This window comes from Podarcis erhardii (assembly GCF_964252035.2).
Source record: "Podarcis erhardii genome assembly, chromosome: 17".
Classification (NCBI taxonomy): Eukaryota; Metazoa; Chordata; class Lepidosauria; order Squamata; family Lacertidae; genus Podarcis; species Podarcis erhardii.
The window spans coordinates 13,194,071-13,212,036 of NC_138515.1; the positions used below are offsets into that span (position 1 = coordinate 13,194,071).

Here is a 17,966-nt window from a genome sequence, read left to right on the forward strand (position 1 = left end):
ATGGACCTGAGAGGTACTGGAGCTGAGCTCTGGCTGGGAAAAACCCCCCTGCTTTTACCTATTCTTAGTTTGTAATGTACCAGGGTTACATTCCCACACTGAAACAGATGCCAGGGTTAAACTCTGGCAGAAATTAAGCTTTGATTGATACCCATAAGATGGTATTTCTGCTCTCAGACTGTTCTCTATTTATGCTACAGCTGTAACAAGCATGCCTTCCTTCCACTTCTCCATGGAATGCCTTTGTTTGGATAGCCAAAGGAGCAAAGGAAATGGAAGTTACAAAATGCACCCACATGTATAGCTTTTGCAAGGAGCATATTTATTTTGTGTATTCTATTACTAGTGTTGGATTTTAAATATATTCCCAGAAAAGAATATGCCTGAAAATTTTCAGCTACCAGCAGTGAAGGCAAAAATGCTGTTTTCTGTTATTCTGTAGGACACCTTGATACATCTACCTGAGCATAATACATCTACCTGAGCATAATACATCTTCTGTAGGACACCTTGATACATCTACCTGAGCATAATACATCTTGATACATCTACCTGAGCATAATACTAGTGAATGCAAATATATTGGTGGGTTATTTGTGATTTTGTGTCATTTATTATCCAAGGTTCCTTGAGACCAGAGCTGACCATTAAGTTCTGAGCTGCAGCAAGCCTTTGTTTTTCCTAGAAATGGAGTGTATGTGTTGGATAAGTTTGAGAAGTTGCAAACATCTGCAACTCCCCAGAAAACACATGGAAATTATCAAAAGTCAGCACTTTGGAAAGCCAAGCTGCTCATTGGAAAAGGACCTCCAAGGTCTTCTAGTCTGACCTCCTGCCATTGCAGGAAATCTTTTGGTATGGCATCCCTAAAAGGTGGTCATTCAACCTCTAATGAAGGCGAGTCCACCACCTTCTGAGGCCATCTGTCCCAGTGTCAAAGAGTTCATATTTGTTGGTGTTTGGTAAATATATCAAAGCATACCCCTCCCAACGTCCTGCTGATCAAAATTGGCCACCTGGCTCACGCTAGAACTCCAGACAAAAAAATGAGATCTTTTGGTCATGTGCTCTGTAATGAGCCAGGACCTTCCGGGATCCAATCAGAAGCTGGGGTGGCTTCTGTAATCCCAGGGTGTCCCACTTAAAATTGGACAGTTGAGGGGTATGCCGCAGCAATGCACAGAAAGATATAGTCTGGCAGTACTCTTGGTTGAAGTGATAAAGAAAACGGGAAGTTTATTACTGATGGCAAACAAAGCCATGTGGCCAAGATGGAGTCAATAACACCTGCACATGCTAACTAATACTGATACTGTACTTGAACTAACTTGGAAAAGGGAAGGGAAGGAAGTAAAGCCTGAGAGGAAGTGATCTACTTTCTCAACAGGTAGTTACTAAACAAGAAGGAATCAGTGGTGGAAGAAATGGTTACTTTTCTGTCTATCGCCCCCACTGGTTCAGGTAACTTACTGCAAGCCTTGTTGCTTTATTCCACAACAACAGTGGTACCTTGGTTTACAAACTTAATCCGTTCCAGAAGTCCATTCTTAAAACAAAGTGTTCTTAAACCAAGGTGTGCTTTCCCATAGCAGTGGGGGACTCAATTTACAAATGGAACACACTTGACAGGAAGCGGAACATGTTCTGCTTCCAACGCAAAATTCACAAACCAAAACACCTACTTCTGGGTTTGCAGCGTTCTTAATCCAAGTTCTTCATAAACTAAGCTGTTCTTAAACCAAGGTACCACTGTATATTGGCAGGAAGTTCTTCCTGAGGTTTAGTCTAAATCCTTTTTCTTTTAACCTTTTGTTTTGCATTCTACCCTGGATGTGCCTGACCTGCAGAGACCCAGATTTCACAGGGTGCAAATGGAATAGTGGTCCCGGAGTTTATAAAGGTTTTCGGACAGAGAACTTTCCTATCTACTCCTTAGGATGCTTTCTTGCTTTCTGTCTAGTGCACACCCAAGCATCCGTGTTTATTTTGAATTGTAGTTTTAAAATGTTTCAGCAGAACATTCCCCAAAATAATTAGCAAGTCAGCCAAAAACCATGCAGACGCCTTGTGACTGCAGAGCACATCCTCTCCAGATGGAAAACATCAGACATTTCACACCTGATATGTAGTGATTTTGGCACAGGCTCAAGATAATGTGCTTTTTAGTAAACTAATTGCTATGTTAACAAGCAGTAGGTGGGGGGGGGGAGAGATCCATTTTACCAGATGAAGGGCCACTGTCTGGCACTTCAAAGCACTGTCTATACAAAATGGTCAAATATAGATCATGTAGTACTGATATTTTGTAAGATTAAACTAGACACAGTAGCTCTTTCTCTTGCCTCTATGCACTGAGCAAGTAGGTAAAAATTGTATAGATCAGTGCTTTTGCTCTGGGGGTACTCAAGGGCAGCTTTGACCCCCAAACATTAAAAGTGTGGCACTTATTGTAACAACTTCATGGTGAGTACAGGCACCCTTTTTCTATTAAAAAACCCCCCACTGGTATGGACAATGGAATATGGCAGCCTTTAGCAGCCTGGGGCAATAGGAACTTGAGTCAAAAATCAAGTTGGCAAAAGCTAGAAGAAGAGAGTGTGTGTCCATGCATTCATGCACAACTTGCCAAAAGAACACAGCACCTCTGCAAACAGGTCCCCATTCATATATTAATAAAGTTCCTTTTTCTCCTTAGAGCAGGGTGGGTAAACTGACACCCCCGGACCAGGGCTTTTTTTAAACTGGAGCTCACCAGAGTTCAGCTCCGGCACCTCTCAGGTCAATGCCTGTGCCATTCTAAAAAAACAAGAGAGAAGTTAATGGTGAGCTCAGGCCCCCCAAAATATAGCACTGTCCCAGACGTTGTGGTTAGCTTGTGGCTCTCCAGACTACAACTCCCATCATCCCTGATTAACCGCCCTGCTGGCTGGGGTTGATGGAAATTGGGGTGCAGCAACAACCAGGGAGCTATAGCTTCCCTCCTTGGTGGGTTGGTTTGACTTTTGCTCTGAAGTTCTTCATGTAGGAAGTAACAGCCTACTTTAAAAATTCCACTTCTGGAACACCTACCCTGACACAACAAAGGAAGTGTAGGATCTCAGCTTCTTTAACTATGAAAAAACTGTTCCAAATATTGCTATGCCTACAGAGCTCCCGAAGACCGTGCATTTCTCTGACCATAACATCTGCAGCAGGAATGCGGATTGTGTACGACCAAGTGAAAGTGCCATTTGCAAAGCAGGTTGCATAACTACTGTGGAGAATGCAGGATTAAACGCTTTCCCTTTCCCAATGGGTAAACAGCCACACCCTGGAGTGGCATGCTGGGACACAGAGTCTAATCACATGCCCCAGCTGCAGTTCCAAACTCTGTGCCAGAAGCTGATGGAAAAAGCTCTCCACAACAGCAGGAAGCTCTGGCCTGGCTAGATGATTTCTCATTTCATGTTATCCCATAAAATCATTCAGATGTTATTCCGACATTCAGTCTGTTCATGCAAGTGCTATCTTCTGCAGGAGACATATCTGGGAGCCAGTGTGGTGTAGTGGTTAAGAGCGGGTTCGCGTCTCCGCTCCTCCACATGCAGCTGCTGGGTGACCTTGGGCCAGTCGCACTTCTTTGAAGTCTCTCAGCCCCACTCACCTCACAGAGTGTTTGTTGTGGGGGAGGAAGGGAAAGGAGAATGTTAGCCGCTTTGAGACTCCTTAAAGGGAGTGAAAGGCGGGATATCAAATCCAAACTCCTCCCCTTCTTCTTCTTCTTCTTCTTCTTCTTCTTCATCTACTAGGTGGAGTTATCACACCTCTCCTTTTTTTGCTGGTCAACAAATTAAATTGGCCATAAGAATCACCCACAGGCTGTAGGAAGAAATGTGGTTGTGAATCAGTCTGTACAGGGCTGTAGTCTAAAGTTAACAGTGACTGCAGCACACCACTGAGCTCAATGGGAGTTACTAACAGGTTATTGCACGTATAGGATAGTAACCTTAAGTGTGGTGCAGGAACTAGAATAACTCAAATGTGGTAATCAGAGCTTCAAACCCCCAGCCAACTAAGAAGCTCTATTAGGTTGCTCAGGGCAAGTTGCCAGAGTCAGTCTCAGATCAAACGTTTTCTTTGGAGTTCATTTCTTCAACATTTGATTACCATTTTGGTTTGCAGCCTGCCTTACAACTTTGCTGCCCAATTCACATGCATGATTTATCTCTGTCATGTAAGACAACACATTTGCATACCCTCCAATATTTCTCCGATGAAAATTATGGACGTCCCATTCCATAATGATAATTTTAAGTGTTTATACCCCACACATCTTACTGGGTTGTCCCAGCCAGTCTGGGCAGCTTCCAACATATATAGAAACATAATAAAACATTAAACCAGGCTTCCTCAACCTCAGCCCTCCAGATGTTTTGAGACTACAATTCCCATCATCCCTGACCACTGGTCCTGCTAGCTAGGGATCATGGGAGTTGTAGGCCAAGAACATCTGGAGGGCCAAGGTTGAGGAAGCCTGCATTAAACATTAAAAAAAAACCTTCCCTATACAGAATTGCCTTCAGATGGCTCAGGGGTCAGATAACTCCATACCCTCCAACATTTCTCCAATGAAAATAGGGACATCCTAAGGGAAAGTGGGATATTCTGGGATCAAATCAGAAACCAGGACGGCTTCTCTAAATCAGAGACGTCCCTGGAAAAAAGGGAGACTTGGAGGGTGTGCATTTGCAGATTACACTAAGATTCATACTGTTGTTGCACACCACCCCAATCTCTGAGTGATGCGAGATTCCAGGGGATTTTAGACGATTACCCAGGGTTCCTGTTTCCTTTTGGAAATGAGGCATAGCAGAGTGTGGTGTCTTTATGATATATGGTTTATTTACTCCTGTATATAAGCTGAGCCTGTGATGGCGGGCCTCACAGCATCAGCACTCCAAAAGGGTCTTGTTTCTCCCACAGCCTTGGATTCAAATAGATACCAAACATTGCTCTCAAACATTGCTCTGACACCTCTGTTTGCAGCGTTAGCTCTAGGTTCCATTACTGCAAACTCACAACTCTAAAACTCAGGCTTCATGAGGAGCCCAAAGCCAGCTTTCATTTGTTCTCTTATTGAGCCATCATCCAGGTGATTCCCTCATCACTTGCTGGATCCAGGAATTAGAAGGGCACTCACAAACTAATAACACTATACACTATTAAATGTTTATGCTTTTTGTTTCAGCCGCCAAGTGGGTAATTGCATTGTTAGCCCATGACAGATATTTTCCCTCTACCCCAAAGCACAGTACCCCTTGAGCCCAGTGCCCTATGCCTGCTCCTTTATCCAACGGGTAAGTTTGCTGTCTACCACACATGGTCATTGTGAGCTCATAGAAATGAAGTTATGAACTCAGGGTACAAATGTAACCAATAAGGAGAGAGAGATTTCCAAAAAGCATTCTAAAGAGCTTTCCAAATCTTCTCAACACACTCTGAACAATCGTAATATAATTATGCTGCAAGTGAAGATCATAGTCCAACTGTTTTAATATGTAATAAAATGCCTAAGGAAGGCTCATATCTTTGGAGCAATTTACAATTTTTTAACCAAGGAGAAAAATTAGCAGAAGTCATGACTTCTTCAATTTAAATATCACTTACTCTTCCTTTGCTATACTAAACTGGAATAGAGAGAGAGAGATAGAATGCCCTCTATCCTGATCTAAATATTTCAAATCTTGATAGAAATGATAAGAAAAAATGGGTAGAACTTCATGAAACCTGCTTTTCATTCAACATTTCTTGGAGAAGGATGATAATGATAGAGAACAGATTGTTGTATTCCTTGGGGTTGCTATCATACGAGCTAGCAAAATTTTTGCCACAGCTATACCAAGGACCCAGAGAACCAAGATTTTGACTGTGAATCTCATCAACTTTGTAAATCTCATCAAGAATACTTGTCTACGTTCAGATCCTGACATAGAATAAGCTGAAAGCCATGCAAATCCACCTCTTGGGACCTGATCTCACACAAGGAGAAAGATCCATAAAGAGCTATTTTATTTACTAACATTCTAATCCTAAAGGATAGAATTAAATCCCCTGGATTCCAGTGGGGCCTCCTTCCATATAATGCCCAGATTCCCAACAGCTCTGATCATGCACATGAAATCCCGCACATGCTTCTCGTTCTTTTCCACAAAGGGAATGGCCAGAGTGTGCACCGGGGCAGGGGAGCCTGTTAATTTACACACTTCCCTTTCACAGAGGTAAATGTGAAGTAATACACATATTTCTTCTATTTGTTTAAATAATAGACTCGTAAACTGCTCTTCACCATTTGTTACAAAATAAGCACGGTGCACATAGTTTATATAATGACTTTCTCCGACACTCTCACATTCCGGGAAGCAGAAATGAAAACACTGAAGCATGCCTGGAAGAAAGAGAAACTGCAGCACTGCAAGGTCTTGTTTATCAAAGCTAATCCCCTACATTTGGTTGGAAATGAAATGAAATTCTATACCAATATCCTTCCCGTAATCACTTTGCAAATCACTTCCAGTGGTGGGCATTATGACCTTGTAGGACAATAGTATTTACTTCTAGACTGCGCACTCCAAGGAAGCTCTACAGAGACTTATCAGCCATTTTGCCCAAGCCTGCATGGAGTTCGGCCTCCCCACCAGCCTAATGAAGGCCAACATCCTGGGCCAGAACGTCACCAGTGCTCCACACACCAGCACTGGTGACCAGACAGGTGAGGTGGTAGATGATTTTGTCTATCTGGGCTCCACCATCACCAGCAACCTTTCTATCAACACTGAGCTGGACAAGTGTATTGGCAAGGCAGCTGCTATAGCAAAGGTTTGCATTGCCAAAAAGTGATGGGAGAATGTGATGCTACCGTCCAATACCAAGATGAATGTCTACCAGGCTTGTGTGTTGAGCAGGCTGCTTTATGGTTGTGCGTCATGGCCAACTTACACCCTCCAGGAGCAATGCCTCAATGCAGTCCATACGCACTACATCAGGAAGATTTTGGGCATCACATGGCAGGACACAGTCTCAAACAAAGAATGGAAGATGCCAGAAACCCCAAGGATGTGCTCTATGGGGAGCTGACTTCAGGCACTAGGCCTGTCGGCAGACCAACTCTGCATTACAAATAAGTCTGCAAATGTGACGTGAAGGCTGGCAACCATGTGGGAATCCCTCGCAGACAACAGCAGTGTCTGGAGAGAGACAGTCAGGTTATCCACAGCAGTGACCAGAGGAGGAATGACCACTGGGAGGAGTGCAGAGAGAAGAAACATCAGTAGCAGGACCAGATATAGGTTTGATGAGGCCCTAAGCTACTGAAGATAATGGGGCCCTTTGTATGTCCAGCTGTCCTTTGTCAACAACAAATTGTCGCTGTTTTTGTGTGTTGAATATATTCTATATGGGAATTTATGGACCTAATAGGTATCTAAAGCCATTTGCACATAGCAAAATATGTATTTTATCAAAGTAACATGGGCCCATTACTTACATCATAGGAGCCTACACAGCACAAAACACTGTTACTGTATATAGGTTTTATTTTATTTGCTTTTTATCTTATATTTTGGAAATGTACACCCAGGTTTTTTCCCCCTTTAAGTTTTTTTGGGGGTCCCCAAGAGAGTGGGGCCCTAAGCTATAGCTTGTTTAGTTTATACGTAAATCCGGCACTGATCAGTAGCAGCAAAACTGGATGCCTTTATCTGCCCCTGCTGCAACAAAACATATCTCTCCTGTATCGGTCTCTACAGTCACAGCAGGCACTGTAACTCTCCAATGGTTTGGCTTCACCCCTAAAGGCACAATCTTCTATTGTCACCTGAGACAGATGGGTACAAACAACCAATATGAGATCAGACTTATTTAACTTTTATCCAATTCATATGAGCAAAAATGGCTGGATCCAGATTTAGTCATGCTTAGAGAAAACCCATTGGCTTGGATCCTATTCCTAACTCAGCCTTTGTGAACAGAAGCTTCTTCTGTGACACAGAGGGAACTTGGATGCTGCAGAGACAGGATGGCATTTCTAGCTGATCTCTTGTCCTGCCCCCACCTACCTGGAGGGGAAGGGGAGACAGTAGATAAAGCACCTCCTCCCACTGGCAAGATGGGACGGGGGTGGTGCTATGGGTTAAACCACAGAGCCTAGGACTTGCTGATCAGAAAGTCGGCATTCGAATCCCCACGACGGGGTGAGCTCCCATTGCTCCGTCCCTGCTCCTGCCGACCTAGCAGTTTGAAAGCACGTCAAAGTGCAAGTAAATAAATAGGTACCGCTCCGTCGGGAAGGTAAATGGCGTTTCCATGCGCTGCTCTGGTTCGCCAGAAGCGGCTTAGTCATGCTGGCCACATGACCCGGAAGCTGTACGCCGGCTTCCTCAGCCAATAAAGCAAGATGAGCGTCGCAACCCCAGAGTCAGCCACGACTGGACCTAATGGTCAGGGGTCCCTTTACCTTTACCTTTACCCACTGGCAAGAGTGTACTCTTAGTGGAATTCTGCCTACAGGATGCTGTCACCAGCTAAACCACTGGCTTGTATCCAGTGTAGCACTCAGTAACTCATTCCATCAGCTCAAGGACACAAACTTCAGCAGTGGAACTTTCCACCTCCTCTCCCCACCACCACCACATGCCCCCTAAATCTGCTGTATGGGTTTGCCCAAACTTCTGGAGCAGATTTGATACCCAGCATACCCAGCAGAAGGAGAGTGGGGGGTGGGTTCCATTGCACAAGCCTAAATCCTTGCAACTAACAGAAGGAGTGAGGAGATTTCACCCCTCCCATACCCAAGAATCTCCTGAGAATCTCCTGAGGTCTCTGCTGACTCTACAGAGAGGAGGAGCAATGTACTGCTCTCTACTTAATTAGTCAAGTGAGTGAATATGTGTGAGAGAGAGTCAGTCAGTGTGTCGGAGAGAGAGTGCAAGAGATCGTGTTTATAGATAAGATTGCTGCTAAGAACAGCTGCAGGCACTCAAAGTAGCATTGATGTATGCTTAGAATTTGTAGCTCTGTATATAGTTTGTATCATAGCTGTAGTTATAGAATAAAAGGAAGATACTCTACAGAGCTGCTCTCCGAGTGGTTTATACTCTGCAAGACTCTGCAAAACGCTGCTGCGCAACGACTGTATAATTGAGACAGTGAATCCGCTGCTCTCAGCTCCAAGCTGTGAGTCCACAGCACTGTGACCTGTTCCTGTGGGAAAGGAGGTCTCTGGCAGTGCTACCCAGCTCGCCTAGCCCAGTCGGGGCTGTAGTGCATGAGTCCAGTTGGTACACTGGCTCAAGGGCGATGCTGACAAGGAGTGCATTGAATTCCACCCTTAGTTTGGATCTAAGCCATTGGAATCAATGGGAATGAGTTATGATTGGCTTAAGCCCCATTGATTTCAATGAGACTACACCATGCATGACTAAGTCCTGTTCCAACCCATGCAAAATTATATTTAGTTTTCACTAATGTGAAATTTTAAAGATGCAGCTTTCATCCACCCTAGAGAAGATTGACAGCTAAAAGGCGAACAACTTGCCTCAAAGGAAGCTCCATTGAGATCACTTAGACTAAATGAGTTCCATGCAAACAATTTTCCTTGTTGGAGCCAGAGTGAGAACTGGCTTTTATCCCCACTCAGCCACCAAGCATGCTCAGTAACTTTTGGTGAACCACTATCTCTCAGGTTAACCTGTCCCCCAGGTGTGGTTGTGAAGGGAGGAAAGGAGATCAGTTCATGCTTGCCACCCTGAGCTCTTTGGAAGAATGGTGAGATACAAATCAATCAGTATTGGAGCATTAGTTACTCAAACGTTGTTTTTTAATTGGTTGCGCATTTTGCTGCAAAGCCTGAAAGTATCAACCAACCGTTATGAGTAGCTATGCACTGAACATGTGCGGTTTAAATTAGTACCAACTCTTTATGAGAGATAAAAAAGTATCTGAAGAAGTGTGCATGCACACGAAAGCTCATACCTAGAACTAACTCAGTTGGTCTTTAAGGTGCTACTGGAAGGAATTTTTTTATTTTGTTTTGACCATGGCAGACCAACACGGCTACCTATCTGTAACTCTTTATGAGAGAGTTACACTCTTAATAGCATTCTTGTGAAAATGGTTCATTTCCATCTTGGGCTGGCGTTGGAGTTGTTTTATTAACTGAGAGAAATTGTTGTTTTCTTTCAATATGAAACAAGGCACCACTGTCAAAATCGCCTTATGTTTCTTGGAAGTGTCCTGTGGAATTAAAAAAAAAACCCCATATTGTCTGATTTGGTATGCTCCCGGACTTGCCATCTCTTTCTTCTCCAGTGACATTGCTCCCACAGGGCTGGAAGTTGGGAGTTAGTCACCACTTTCCAAAGCTATGCCGTTTTGAAGAACCAAAGCACATTTATTTATATAGCAGAAACCCAGCCAAAACAAAGCAAGAGTGCACACTCCCAGACCAATCGTCAAAAAAAGAAAGGGGGAAAAAAGGGGGTGGTGGGAGTTGAACAATAACAGTTCATTGACAGGCCACACACAGAGTACAACACTGTTTTTCTCATCTAAAAGGTTTGTGCGCTGGAATAAAGACTAAGAGAAAGAGGGTGTTTGTTTTCCATGCGATCGGGATGCCTCCAAAGCTTACTTGACAATTACTCTAATTATCACCTGCAACCGTTGGATGATGTTTCTGCTGTTTTAGTTCACAGATGGCTTCTTCACATTAGCCCTGGAGTCCACCCATAATAATAATAATAAATAATTATTTTTTTATTTATACCCCGCCCTTCCCGGTTCAGAAAACCGGGCTCATGGTGGCTAACAACAAATTTAAAACACTTAATTGATGCAACAAAAAACAGCATAAAATACAGTATAAAATGTGAATAAAAATAAATTCAGAATTCAGAAATCAATTTAGGGGGGAAATCCATCCAATAAACATTAGATGATCACCAAGGCTAGCTGGCTGAATTAGTCCTATTTGGGCCAGCGAGGAGACCAGGGGAGAATTAGCTGTGGGATCCCAGAGTGGGTAATCTTCATAAGTTCAATGGATGAATAATATGTCAAATTCATTTATTGCACTAATATTTTTCCTCCAAGGAGCTCGAGGCAGGGTACGTAGAATGACGGCTGACTGTTTCTGTCCAGCAGCAAAACAGGCCGCATTGTAGAGGGGGCCTTCATTCCCTGCAGCCCCTCCATCCCCGTCCCCCACACGCTCTGATCTAGAAGATTGAAGAACCCTCCAAAGAAGACTGGGAAGGCAAGGAGAGGAGAGGAAGGAGTTAAATTGTGCAAATGGAAACCTTCTTGCATGACATCGGGTGTCACCCTCATTGCTCCCCACATGCACAATTTAACCCTCCCAATAATCCTGCACTGTGGAATAGGTTGAGACAAAGGACTCAGCTATACAGCTGCAAATACAATGTTTTAAGGGTGTTTTAAGTGCATTATACAAAAGTGACACGAGATGGCGAGCTTAATGGCAAATTCAATATATATTTTACAACATTTTTTAAAGCATTTTCAGTGACTGGCCCAAAATCAGCTAGTGACCCTCATGGCTGAGGAGGTCCTTTATTGAACATATTCATTGCGGGAATGTACAAAAACATCCAGGGCACCTTTGTTTCAGCAATATTGCAGAAATATCCTGAAATATTCCCGAGGCAGCCAGATCTCACCTATCCTATCAGTATTATTCAGTCTAACACCCAAGTGCCCCTCTCGCCCCTTTCTGGGCAAAACTCTGACGGATCGGACCGGAGAAGGCTAGTAGAAATCCAAAGGCAACTAAAACCACAGGCAACTAGCCTGGAAACTAAAACCACAGGCAACTAGCCTGGAAACCACGGGTCTCTTAACCCGGAAAAACCATGGATCCGGAATTCACTCAGCGCTGCTCACAAAACTAATACTCCAAGGGAAGACGTTGAGGAAAGAGGAAAGGAGACTTTCCACGGTTTCTCCGGCCATACTCCGAGAGAGAAACTGGGAGAGAGAAAGAGAGAGAGAGAGATTTTTAGGACTTCCAGGTTAGCGCCATCGACTAATGGCGGATTCCCTCTGAGCTCCGGAGGGAACCGGCTCCACAGGATTGGGTCTTGCCGCTGCGGCGACGCGGGGACCCTTAAAAATCACAGGAGCAGATGCCTGTGAGTGTGGTGACTCAGCGGGCACCATTTGCGCCCCCCCAAGCTGCGAAGGAGCCTTTTTAAAGGCTCCGGAACGGGGACGGGGTGCGGTGCGGTGCTGAGAGTAGACTGCTTCTTCTGCGGAGTGAAGCCGCAATGCCATTGTTGGAGAGCGCTGACTTTTTCCTTTGAACAATTGGACTCTAAAGCAACAACCCGTGAGCAGTACGGAAATTGGAATTTTCAAAGAAAATTTTGATGAATTAGGCACGAGCGGGGAAGGTTTAAAAAGGAAGTCCGCCCCCCCCTTTGTAAATAATTTAAAGCAAAGGACCTGCTAACTAAGGTCGAGAGAATCCTTTTTTTCTTTCTTGTAAAAGACTTTAATTTCACGGTTTGGCATTATAAGAAATTTTACTGGAGGATGAAGAACTAATTTTGGGAGCTCAAGTTCCACCCCACCCCACCCCGGAGCGTCCCGCGAGAGAGCCTGTTGACGAAGTATTGAAGAGTTTGACAGCTGTCAAGTTAGCTGTCAAGACGGAAAAAGAGAAGTTTTTTTCTGCTGCTTCTGCTGGCTATATTTGTTACAATTTGTTGAAAATAAGGAAGGGCTGATACAAACTAACTTGTTTTTTGGATTTAAGCTGAAAGGAACATTAAGGAACCAAAATCCCTCTAGAGGGGGTTTAGGGACACTACAAGAATGGCTGGAGGAGGGAAAATCCAGGCTGAATTGAACAAATTGGAATTTGTTCTCTTGGGAAAGTTACAAGGCCAAATTGATGTTTTGGCTACAAATGTTACAACTCTGGACTTAACAGTAAATAACATTGTTGAATTTGATAAGGATTTGAAACAGGAAGCCTATTCAATTGGACAAATAGAGAAACTTGAGAGCTTTGAGAACATGGAAAAGGAGACATATGTTGCCCCTGAAGAAAAGGAAGGAGGAGCTGTAATTCTGCAGATGTCAAAGGAGAACTGTAATTTGAGGCCTGACATGATGGCAGCAAAGGAAAATAAAAACTTGATGTGGAAAGTCTGGCCTGAATTGGAGAGTGAAAAATTGAGAGATCTCCTTATGTGGAGATCTGAAGACCGAAGGATTATAAATTTGATTAAGGTGGAAGTTGGAGCTTTGGGGACATTTGGACTGGAAAGGAGCATGAAACAAGAGTTGGAACACCCCATAGGCTTTACTTTTAAGTATGGAGGTCTGGCTGGAAGAAACATGGATCCTGTTGGGCCGGAGCCTCTCCGAGATTTGGGGTTCAACATTAAGGACTATCAAAAAGGCCGGCAGAGAGGAATTGAGAGAGATTTAAGAGCCTCGGACGTGAGATCTCCAGGCTAATAGTATATTGAGACTGATGGACAATTGCTGGGGACTGAAACCGGGAAAGGGGTGGGTGGAGTCTGGGAATCCAAAGGGTATATAATTATAATTTGTTTTGTTTTTATTTTGTTTTGTTATTTGTACGAAAATTGGGAAAGTTGTGGAAGGGAATTTTGGTCGACTTTAGGAAAAAGGTTTAAGAATGAGTATTGATGTATAAGTATTGATGTTTAAGTTTGGATAAGCTAAAACTGGTCTTTAAAACGATCTAAATTAAATGAAAATAAGGTTTGTAAAAATAAATTGAGGAAATGGATGAATGAGAAAAAATAAAATAATAACATGTTAAAATAAATTATCAAGCTAAAGTTGAGAAATAAGTAATAAGGATTTGCTGAGCTAATAATTTGAATTGGAATACAAGAAGGGGAGGTGCGAGGAGGTCTGAGAAGCAAGTTAAAAGAAAATAAGCAATTGAAATTTTATGTGTTTTTAATTGTTTTTAAGTTTTGTATTTTTGTATTTTTGTCATTTTTTTGGTCTATTTTTGTTTTTGTGTTGTTATTGAAAATGCTAATAAATATTCATTAAAAAAAAGAGAGATTTTTAGGACGCTTCTGGTCAACTCCGAGGGAAGACGTCAAAGAAAGAAGAAAAATTCAGCTGTCGTGGAGACGTTACTTTTCCACCCCCCTCCCAATGTATTAACTTCAAACCATACTCACGTCCATAGATGTCCCTCGTGGAACCCGGGATCCTTTCTTTGGCTGGCTTGACCATGCCTTTGCTCCCCTGGTTGAGCTTTCTGGTGACGATTGATTACCGCCCGCAAAGAGGAGGCAGGGAGAGGAAAAAGGATCCCTGGGCTAAGGTTGCCCAGTGGCGCCTGATCCCCTCTATCTCCCCCCCTCACCTTCACAGGAGGACCAAGAGTCCCTGAGCATGGTTGCCAAACTGTTACCGGAAAAATCCGAGGGCTCCCTTGGACAAAAACAAAGACACCAACCAGGATAAATTGGAGCAAAACAGCAGCCTGTAGGCTTGGCCTTTATTGAACTGTTGCAACAGGGTGCTCCCCTCACTTGCAGGAGAGAGGAAGGACCCAGAAAAATGGTGTGCAAGACCTTATAAAGACTTTTGAAATTGCCACCCTGTGGATCAAGAGCACCCCCAGAAACATCATACATACATCACAGAAGGGGTGTAATCTAAGACCACCCCTCAGATACATACATCACTGAAAGGAGGGGTTGAGGGAGGAGTTGTGGTGGTAACCTGAGTGTCCTGTCACCTGGCTGGTTCCCCCTTTCCCCCTCCCCATGAGTACTTTCCAGGTGACAGAGGGGAGTTTGCAGTTTCCTGCCCCCAGAGGGAAGAGCTGATTATTGTCCTTTGTTCCAGTCTGTGCTGAATCCACTCCCATATGCAAGTTCTTTGTGATCTTGATGGTCTTCTGTCTAGGACCATCAGGGTTGGCATAGCAACTGGGCAGGGCTCCTGTGTATGTACTGGTATGCTCAAGGATTATGGCTGCCCTGTATCAAACCTTCCCCATTTTGTAGTCCTTCCTTCATGGAGTAAAATAAAAGTGGAACAGTGCAAATCCGATGTATGGTTGCTTTTCTATGAATTTATAACAGAAGCATAGCGTATGTAGTGTGTGAGTGTGAGTGTGTGTGAAGTTTGTACAAACTGAATGATGGGGGGGGGGGGGTTTTCCTGCTACAGTCTTAATTCGTTCTGGAGGTCTGTTCTTAACCTGAAACTGTTCTTAACCCGAGGTACTACTTCTGGGTTAGGGGAGTCTGTAACCCGAGGTGTTTGTAACCCGAGGTACCAGCTGTGGTTTAGCATCAAAGGATGGAATCAGAGAGAGAGAGCTGCTTGCATAGGGTCCATGTATCCAATGACCATCCAAAGGACTTGTGTCTACTCCTGGGAGTCCTGGCCCTCTAGCTTTGTGTTCTTAATCTTTGGGTCCCCAAATGTTGTTGGACTAGAAGCACCATCATGGCCAGCCAGCTTAACTAGTGGTCAAGGGGTGATGGGGTAGTCCTGCAACATATGGGGATGCAGGGTTGAGGAACGATGCGCTAGATAAAAATATCTTTTTAGTGACATCCTATAAATTCAACAAGAGCTGACTGGAATAGTTTGTAGTCATCTGTCATAGTTGCACAACCAAATCAAGCTGACTGCAACTTCCCAGTAATTACTTCTCTTCCCAGGCAGTTCATGAGTGGTCGCACTGCCTCTTCAAGCACCAAGTGCCATTTCAAAAAGGGCACCGTATTCATTCCACACAGGTAGCTTTCCTGTACGAGGTTTCCATTCAAAGTGCTCTTTAGCTTGTCATCCCTATCAAGCCCAAGCTATGTGTGATGGCGCATGTTGGTGCCACACGTCAGGTTTTTTGACATGTGGATTTATATGTACATATGCTATTTGTGCAAATCAAAAGCTCCATGAGATAGAAAATGCAGGAGGGAGAGTTGGGGAAAAGGGGAGAAGAGGGCATTCCGATGACAGCAAGAACTTACTTGGGCTCTGAGTAGAAAGTGTTTCGCTGCCCATGCAAGGTAAGAGGAAACTGGACGTAAAGGATTTAAACCAGCCAATGTTGCATTCCATTCTGCATTTCATATACATAAATAAATATTGAATACCACTTGATGGTTCGTATAGTCGACACTGATCCATATACTGATCCATATACTGATCCCCGAGAATGTCCTAAACTCCTGTTTAAATCAGAGAACCTGTGGCCTTCCAGATGCTGTGACTACAACTAATCCAGAATGCGGCAGCTAGACTGGTGACTGGGAATGGCCACTGGGACCATATAACAGTGGTCCTGAAAGACCTACATTGACTCCCAGTACGTTTCTGAGCGCAATTGGTGCTGACCTTTAAAGTCCTAAATGGCTTCGGCCCAGTTTACCTGAAGGAGAGTCTCCACCCCCTTTGTTCACTCTGGGCACTGAGGTCCAGCTCCGAGGACCTTCTGGTGGTTCTCTCACTGCAAGAAATGAGGTTACAGGGAACCAGGCAGAGGGCCTTCTCAGTGATGGCACCCTCCATGTGGAATGCCCTCCCATCAGATGTCAAGGAGATAAGTAAGTAGGCAACCTGTTATGTACTGAGTTGAATAGGATCCAAAATGCAACAGTCTGATTGGTCCTAGAACAATAGGATCCAAAATGCAGCAGTCTGATTGGTCCTAGAACAATAGGATTCAGAATGCAGCAGTCTGACTGGTCTTAGAACAATGCAGCAGTCTGTTCGGTCTGCAGGAGCCACCCAATCCAGCTCCAGATGGAAGTTAATCCACAACCTGATTGGCCTACAGGAGAATTCTGGAATTAGCCAATCATGTGCAGCCCATTGTGTAAATAATGTACCAGTATATAAAGCAGATACTTTGGGGAAACATTCATTCCTCCTCACCACTATGAGCTGAATAAAGAGCATGAAATCCACTCTTGACTCTGAGTATATTTCACAACCTTTAGAAGACACCTGAAGGCAGCCCTCTTTAGAGAAGTTTTTAACGTCTGTTGTTTTATTATATTTCTGTATATGCTAGAAGTTGCCCAGAGTGGCTTGGGCAACCTGGGCAGATGGGCGGGGTACAAATTTGTTCTTGTTCTTGTTCTTGTTCTTGTTCTTCTTGTTGTATTGCAGGCTCCCAACTCTTATCAGCTCCAGCCAGTTTGGCCAATGACAGGGATGTTAGGAGGCTACAGATTCTTCAACTCTGGTTGGGGAAATAAATTCCATGGAGCTCGTTGGGGATGGCTTCCATGCAAATGTGCAAAGCACTGCACCCTTCATTAGCCAAGGAAAGAGTTTCATCCTGGGAGAAGCTGCATAGGGTGTCAGAGTCAGTTTAGCGCTGTGCAACCAGTCCCCCCTGCCCACTGGGCTCCGAGCAGAGAGGAAAGCCCAGAAAGCACTTGCTCAACTACAGGAAAGAGGTGTGAGCTGCTCTGCAGGGTCCTAGCATCCTCCCAAAAGTTTAGTTAGCACTTGGTCAGCTTTTGAGGAGGAGGTAGAAGGGCTCTAGGGCCCTGCCAGAGCCCTTGCACCTCTGTCCCAAAGCCTGCCATGGCACGGGGACTGGGTGCAGGACAATTTTTGTCCTAGCTCAGGGTGCCATAGTACCAAAATCTGCCCCTGGGGGTGTGATGCAACTGGCTCAGACCTATCTTGAGGTCCTATCAACATGAAGCGAAAAAGGCTTTATATGCACTGCCTCTTTCAGTGGAAGAAAGCAAAGGTAATGAGCTTAATTAGGACTTGGAAAGAAAAGAAACCCTACCAAGAGTGCCTCTTCTCTAATCTAATTCTGGGTCCTTATCAGTTAGTCCTTTGTTTTATGAAAGCAGGTCCCTTTGTCCACAGCTATGTTGCGGGTTAGAATACTTCATGGAACCAGGAGAGGTCACTGTGAGATGAACCCC

General features: G+C 44.1%; 1 long non-coding RNA gene across 1 annotated transcript; it reads left to right on the forward strand.

The window, feature by feature from the left end:
- Positions 1–14,270: 14,270 nt before the first annotated feature.
- On the forward strand, positions 14,271–15,106 carry LOC309332037. Its single transcript, XR_014152049.1, has 2 exons — positions 14,271–14,826; positions 15,026–15,106. It is a non-coding gene; the product is annotated as an uncharacterized lncRNA (long non-coding RNA).
- Positions 15,107–17,966: the final 2,860 nt, after the last annotated feature.